The sequence below is a fragment of the Ranitomeya imitator genome, chromosome 1, assembly GCF_032444005.1.
Source record: "Ranitomeya imitator isolate aRanImi1 chromosome 1, aRanImi1.pri, whole genome shotgun sequence".
NCBI classification, from domain to species: Eukaryota; Metazoa; Chordata; class Amphibia; order Anura; family Dendrobatidae; genus Ranitomeya; species Ranitomeya imitator.
In genome coordinates, this window is record NC_091282.1 from 1,164,584,133 (window position 1) to 1,164,593,034 (window position 8,902).

Consider the following 8,902-nt stretch of genomic DNA (forward strand, 5'->3'; position numbering starts at 1 on the left):
TTTTTTTTTTAAGGGAGAATTTATAAAACCAAAAAAAAATAAATAAATAGGCTTTCTATGGCCCACTATTTGTGAGAGAGATGGCACGCTCAGGACTGGCACACAAGCCCAGAGGCCAATATTAATCTCCCACTTTTTTTTTTTTTTCCAGGGAAAATTTATAAACCCAATAAAAAAATAAATAAATAGGCTTTCTATGGCCCACTATCTGAGAGAGAGAGATGGCACGCTTAGGACTGGCACACAAGCCCAAAGGCCAATATTAATCTCCCACTGATTGATTTATTGAATTTTCAGGTAGAATTTAGAACCGAAATAAAGCAAAAAAAAAAAAAAAAAAGGGCTTTCTATGGCCCACTGAGTGAGTGATGATGCACACAGGAGTCAGGAGTGGCACACAAGCCCTGAGGCCAATATTTTTCTCCCACTGATTGATGTATTGATTTTTTCAGGTAGATTTTAGAACCAAAATCAAGCAAAAAAATAAATAGGCTTTCTATGGCCCACTGAGTGAGAGATGACACAGACAGGGATGGCACTCTAGCAGAAATGTCAATCTTAATCTCCCACAAAAAAAAAAAAAAAAACAGGGAGTGTCCTTCAATTACTATCTCCCTGCAGTAATCTCAGCCAGGTATGGCAGGCAGCAATAAGGAGTGGACTGATGCACAAATTAAATAAAAAGTGTGTACAAACCAAAAAGATAGCTGTGCAGAAAGGAAGGAACAAGAGGATTTGTGCTTTGAAAAAAGCAGTTGGTTTGCACAGCGGCGTACACACAGCAATGCAGCTATCAGGGAGCCTTCTAGGGCAGCCCAATGAGCTACAGCGCTGAGGGGGAAAAAAAAAAAAATGTAGCTTCCACTGTCCCTGCACACCGAAGGTGGTGTTGGGCAGTGGAAATCGCTACAGCACAAGCGGTTTGGTGGTTAATGGACCCTGCCTAACGCTATCCCTGCTTCTGACGAAGCGGCAGCAACCTCTCCCTAAGCTCAGATCAGCAGCAGTAACATGGCGGTCGGCGGGAACGCCCCTTTATAGCCCCTGTGACGCCGCAGACAGCAAGCCAATCACTGCAATGCCCTTCTCTAAGATGGTGGGGACCAGGACCTATGTCATCACGCTGCCCACACTCTGCGTTTACCTTCATTGGCTGAGAAATGGCGCTTTTCGCGTCATTGAAACGCGACTTTGGCGCGAAAGTCGCGTACCGCATGGCCGACCCCGCACAGGGGTCGGATCGGGTTTCATGAAACCCGACTTTGCCAAAAGTCGGCAACTTTTGAAAATGAACGACCCGTTTCGCTCAACCCTAGCCACTGGCATGAGTCAATGCCTTTGATATGGAAGTGTGTACTTGGTCTGCAACAATGTTCAACGAAATATAATATTAACATGAATGCTAGGACCTAAGGTTTTCCTGTAGACCATTGTCCAGAACATCACATATCTTCAACTTACTTACTTTCTTCTTATCGGGCATACTGATACCTTCTCATTTCCAGGTGAGCAACAAATATGCACCTGAACAATCACAAGATGTATAAAAATCCCTGATCCATCAGACCATACCACATTGTTCTATAGTTTAGTTTCGATGCCCTTGTGCCAATTGTTGGCAATTTTGGTGGTGGATAAGATTCAGTATGGTGTCTGACCGGTCTCTGTCCACACTACAATTCATGCTGTGCTCTGATAACTTCCTTTCATAACCATCATGAACTTGTGTAAGTAATGTGTGCTAGAGTAGCTCTTGTGGGGAATCTGTCCAAAAGAGTCAGCCTTGTTTCTCACGTAGACATCAATGAGCCTTTTGGTGACCATGACACTGTCTCTGGGTTCACCAATTCTCCTATATTGGACCAATGCTTTTACTTTGGCCAAATTGTGATGGCTAGACAGCTATGTAAAAATCATTCAAATCCTTATGGATACCCATTTTTCATTCTTCCAACCCATCAACTTTAGAAACTCACTGTTAGGAGTCGAGTTTCCTCTGCTGCACAGGGGGAATCTCGATCCGTGTCTGCTGCGGTCTCCCATTCGGTATCAGCCGCAGTGGGCTCTGCTCAGCAGAGATGTCGCTCCCAGCGTCTCGCTGGGGCTGATTCGGTGCATAGGGTCTTTTCTGGCTTTCCTATGGTACCCTGCACTGATCTGCGGCGAGCGAGCCTCTCTGGGACTAAGTCCTTGTTTACTCACACTGAGCATGCCCAGGGCAGGGTCTCCCATTGGAGGTCGAGGGCCACATGTTCGGTCACATGCTCAGGTGCTGCAGTACATTCCATTGGTCCTTCTGGAAGGTCCTGAAAGGGCAAAACATGCTCAGGTACTGCAGCACTTTCCATTGGTCCTTCTGGAAGGTCCTGAAAGGGCAAAAACTTCAGTAACAGCTTCCTGTGCTGCAACTATATAAACTGCGCATGACCGCACGGCCATGCGCTAGTATCGTCTTTTGCTATATGCTTTGCGCCAATGTGGTCATGTGTTTGTATGTGTTCAGGGACCCAGCTGAAATAAGCCCCTAGAATGCAGGCACCTCCGGCGAGGAGATTGTGTATAAGTGTGTTCAGGGACCCGGCTGAAATAAGCCCCTAGAATGCTGGCTCCTCCGGCGAGGAGATTGAGTATGCATGCATGACCACTCACTGCTCACATCTGGGTAGTTGGCCTGTGCCTCTGTGAAAGTCTAACAGGGCACAGAGCTCACCTCTCGCGGTTACTCTGTGAAGCTAACAGAGTTAGTATATACCGCCATATAGAGCCGCCATTATTTAGCAGCAGGTACTTTCCTGCACGGTGGATCCCGGGTTGCGAACGCACCAATTCCTTTTAATAAACAATATATTTGGTGCGTTCCGCCAACCCTAACAGTCACTGTGACCTTTCTGTCTAATAATCCAAGCCCTTGACAGGTATCATCTACCATCGGGATACATGTCATGAAATCAGGCCTCCTGATGAGCCAGAGGGGCGAAACGCGTTGAGCCGATATACAGCATAGGTGGACGGCATCTGATTGTGGATGAGTTCCAAGTTTACAGTGCTTATGATAAGTGATGATGAGAAAAGATATGATATTTATAGCTTAACATGGTCAGCGATCATGCTGAATCTTCTCTGTATTGCCGATAAAAGCCTATGAACATGTTTTCCATTGTTTTATATCACGATGTGGGGTTTAGATTTCCCTATTTATTGGTGTGATCTATGTCTAGACAGTAGGGGTACCTTCAGTTCATTAGTGTATGGGTAGAGGGACCCAATTGGAAACATAGGGTGTATTTAGGGACCCCAGGGTCAGTCATTGCGGAGCGGGGGCGCCATAGCGCTTCTCCTAGGGCGCCAACCCCCGCAGTTAGGTAGGTACCAGTATAGGTATCATTTAGGGATTATCCACCCCTACCCCAGTTTTTTTCGCTGTGGTTTTTGTTGTGTGTGGGATGGCCACACTTTGGTGGCATTTTAACATAATTTAATAAAATAACAATTTTTTAAGGGGTTTTATATGATTTTTTCACTAATTGCTACCCGAGATTACTATTTTTTGATTTAGGACAGGTACCATTGTCACAAGATAATGAATGTTAACTCATGTGTCGGTGGTTTTAATGGTATGGCTGAACACTGTTTGTTCAATCAGTTGATAAAGCTTGATTTCCAGAGTCTAAAAAGTGTAGCCTATATTGCCCTGCTATCTCTAGTAGTTCAACAGACAATGAATGGAGCAGTGTTGCACACGCTCGAAAACTGCTCCACTCAGACATGGTCAGCATGCAGAGTTCTGTTCTCGGGATTGGTAGGGATTCCATCAATGGGACCCCCAACTATAGGTGATAGTTTGCTAACTTGATACAACCTCTTTAAGAGAACAACTATATTGGGGTGTACTCTGAAACCCCCTGTCATATAAACTTAAGGTACCGTTAAACTAAACGACTTACCAACGATCACGACCAGTGATACGACCTGGCCGTGATCGTTGGTAAGTCGTTGTGTGGTCGCTGGGGAGCTGTCACACAGACAGCTCTCTCCAGCGACCAACGATCAGGGGAAAGACTTCGGCATCAATGATGCCGAAGTACCCGGGTAACCAGGGTAAACATCGGGTTACTAAGTGCAGTGCCGTGCTTAGTAACCCGATATTTACCCTGGTTACCATTGTTAAAGTAAAAAAAAAACACTACATACTCACATTCCGATGTCTGTCATGTCCCCCGCCGTCAGCTTCCCTGCACTGACTGTGTCAGCGCCGGCTGTAAAGCAGAGCACAGCGGTGACGTCACTGCTGTGCTCTGCTTTACGGCCGGCGGTGCTGACAGTCAGTGCAGGGAAGCTGACGGCGGGGGACGTGACAGGCATCGGAATGTGAGTATGTACTGTTTTTTTATTTTAACTTTTACAATGGTAACCAGGGTAAATATCAGGTTACTAAGCGCAGCCCTGCCCAGTTACATATTGCAAAGAGGAAGAACTGCAAAAGTGGGCCACGAGACTTGATTTCTCAAGCAGAAACTAGCCGCTGCAAAGCAATGATAAATGTCTTCCATTTTATTTGCCCTAGTTTACTATTCCAGATAATGATTCTTGCGTCAGTAAATTAGTGGAACTATTTGATTTTTTTGAAGCAATTGCTTATGTAAACAGGAATATATAGATACATGAAACTGTATCACAGGCATCATGCAAAATGTCATAGTTAATACTGCGCCTGACACGGACCAGATTGTGTAAAGGGTTTTTCTGAGTTTATTAAAAAAAATGAAAAAACGTTACTATGTGTCTGAATGGTCTCTTGATGATATCAAAGCTTAGAAGTAATTATTTACAATTTTAATTACCTTTCATCACTCTGTACAGCAGCTTTTGTTTGGTGCTAGGTGGGCTTGTTGTGTCACCACATCGCAGAAACAGGAGATAAAGGGTCCAATGCACATCCAATATGATCTGTCCCGGCTAGAGAAGGGTCTGTATGTGGAAACTCTCCTTATAAACTCCACAAGAAAGTCTAATAGTAAATTCATATGCACCACTGACCAATTTGTGCTAAACTCGGCAGGGCCCCCAGCCAGGTACAAAGGCAATGCAGAAATTTAAGAAAGCACAGACACAGCAGGCAACGTTTCTGCCAAAATTGGCCTTTTTCAAGCCCCAAAAGAGCTGTATGAATATTTCCTTAGCTTGAAAAGGGCCAATTTTGGCTGAAACGTTGCCTGCTGTGTCTTCCTGTGATTTTTTTTTTTAATTGACATTGAATAAAGAACAAGTTTTTTTTTAAGAACCTGCTGTTTGGTGCCTTCAGCCTTCTGAACTCCTCAATAAAGCAATTCTTCACTTATCGTTGGTGTGCATTGCACTTTGTTTTTTGCTTGGAGTGGGGTGAAAGCCATGCCTAACTCTTCAGACCATACTTCGACCTGGTGCACGTGGCTCCCACTTACGATGCGATACGATACGATACACTTTATTGATCCCGTGGGAAATTATGGTATCACAGCAGCACAACTTAAATCAAATCATAAAAATCATAAAAGAATTACATAGTTGACATGACAGTGGAGTTGACAGAAGAACAGAAGAACTTGGATACTTAAGATGGTGAAATAAACACCAAGAACATGGTGATGTGATTGTATGAGAGACACGTTACCATTTCAGCAAGAGTACAGACAGGGCCAGCTTTAGACAAACACACACACCCAATATGTGACATAAACATTGTATGCTACACACACACATATATATATATACGGTATACACAATGCATGTTACACCCATATATATATACATATAGCGCATACACGTATACACAGAGTACATACACATTCATCTGTATACACAGAACGCATTCATGCAAACACAGAGCACATACATACAGATATATGCACGCACAGGCACATACATACAGATACATGCACGCACAGGCACATACATACAGATATATGCACGCACAGGCACATACATACAGATACATGCACGCACAGGCACATACATACAGATACATGCACGCACAGGCACATACATACAGATACATGCACGCACAGGCACATACATACAGATACATGCACGCACAGGCACATACATACAGATACATGCACGCACAGGCACATACATACAGATACATGCACGCACAGGCACATACATACAGATACATGCACGCACAGGCACATACATACAGATACATGCACGCACAGGCACATACATACAGATACATGCACGCACAGGCACATACATACAGATACATGCACGCACAGGTACATACATACAGATACATGCACGCACAGGCACATACATACAGATACATGCACGCACAGGCACATACATACAGATATATGCACGCACAGGCACATACATACAGATACATGTACGCACAGGCACATACATACAGATACATGCACGCACAGGCACATACATACAGATACATGCACGCACAGGCACATACATACAGATACATGCACGCACAGGCACATACATACAGATACATGCACGCACAGGCACATACATACAGATACATGCACGCACAGGCACATACATACAGATACATACACGCACAGGCACATACATACAGATACATGCACGCACAGGCACATACATACAGATATATGCACGCACAGGCACATACATACAGATACATGTACGCACAGGCACATACATACAGATACATGCACGCACAGGCACATACATACAGATACATGCACGCACAGGTTCATTTATTGTACTGAGATATAGCGTTGTTCAGCCCCTGCCATTACTGTTTCACCAGTGATAAGTCTGAGAACCTCAATATTTGTGTTTTAATTTAGTGAAATAAAAGTTTTCTAAGTTTTATTGAATTATGACTCCTTTTTCTCCTTTTCGTGGTATTATGTTATGGAATTTTTCAGCTAAATGCAATCAATCTGGCATTAATACTATTATACAGTAATGCTTATTACATTTTCTTGGACTGTGCTTTGGACAGTAGGCTGTAGGGATTAAGCTTAATTTTGCATTTAATCACACTGTACCTACCTAATCAGTGGCTCCTCTATGCATGTAATGCTCCAACCCACCACCTTGTGTACTTAAACGCCTACTATTTGTGATGCATTGTTTAGTCCATTGCTACCACTCTTTTGTTTGTGCACATGATGAGTAGCAGTCGTCCCCTTGTAATTCAATGAGACAGTGCACAAGTCCAAAAATCGCTGCATGCACAATTTGCTCTACGAGTCTATCGAAAAAATCAGATTGCACTCAGATAACATCCGTGTGCAGCCCCATTTTCACAGACAGACTGAATGGATAAGATGGGGGAATGTTTTTTTTTTTCTTCTTATCCTAGAAAATCAGATTACACTATGATCACAGTCTGATTAGAGTCTGATTAACATAATTGGATGGATTTTCTTGTAAGGGCCTTAGGGTACCGTCACACTATGCGATTTACCTACGATCACGACCAGCGATATGACCTGGCCGTGATCGTAGGTAAATCGTAGTGTGGTCGCTGGGGAGCTGTCACACAGACAGCTCTCCAGCGACCAACGATGCCGAGGTCCCTGAGTAACCAGGGTAAACATCGGGTAACTAAGCGCAGGACCGCGCTTAGTTACCCGATGTTTACCCTGGCTACAAGCGTTAAACTAAAAAAAAACAAACAGCACATACTTACATTCTGGTGTCCGTCAGGTCCCTTGCAGTCTGCTTCCCGCACTCAGTGACTGCCGGCCGTAAAGTGAAAGTGAAAGCACAGCCGCTGTGCTCTGCTTTCACTTTACGGCCGGCAGTCACAGTGCGGGAAGCAGAGACGCAAGGGACCTAACGGACACCAGAATGTAAGTATGTGCTGTTTGTTTTTTTTTAGTTTAACGCTTGTAACCAGGGTAAACATCGGGTAACTAAGCGCGGTCCTGCGCTTAGTTACCCGATGTTTACCCTGGTTACAAGCGAACGCATCGCTGGATCGCATCGCTAGATCGCTAGATCGGTGTCACACACACCGATCTAGCGATGACAGCGGGAGATCCAGCGATGAAAGAAAGTTCCATACGATCTGCTACGACGTACGATTCTCAGCAGGATCCCTGATCGCTGCTGCGTGTCAGACACAGCGATATCGTAACGATATCGCTGGAACGTCACGAATCGTACCGTCGTAGCGATCGAAATGTTATAGTGTGACGGTACCCTTATTGTAAGTCCTCTCCCTTATCCTGCCTGGACTGGGTCCGGTGTCTTGTACCCTATTAGTTTTCACATTTAAAAAATGTTTTCATGCAGTCTCCAATATATTTTTTCCACTTCTTACATGATTTTTTTATTTTTTATGACATCCTTCTAATTTATTTGTCTTCAAAGGATGACATGAATATTATAGCATCAGCATGTTTGTCTTTACTCCTCGTGTGTAAAAATACAGAAGGATCTTTTCTCAGTTTTGCTTTTGGCTTCACATATACTGAGATGAATGACTGGAGATGATCAGCTTTGAAAAAATTGCGATACTCTGTCCGGAAATGTTTATGCTGTATGTGCCTATATATGACCACCCAGTGGTTGAGATGTGAATTGCAGCCCGTAGAGGATTTTGCTAGTTTTAATAACTTATTGCTGTTACAAAGATCTTTTTTTCCTGTATTTTTACTGTGATTAATTAAAGTTGAGAGCAACATTTGCAGAAAGGTAAGTGTGAACGTATTTGTACTGGTTGTAATTAGTGATGAGCGAGTGTGCTCGTTACTCGAGTTTTCCAAGCATGCTGGGGTGTTCTCCAAATATCTTGGGGTGTGCTCGTAGATTATGTTTGTGTCTCTGCAGCTGCATGATTTGCAGCTGCTAGACAGCCTGAACACATGTGGGTATTCCCTAACAAACAGGCAATTACTGCATGTGGTCAGGCTGTCAAACATAATCTCCGAGC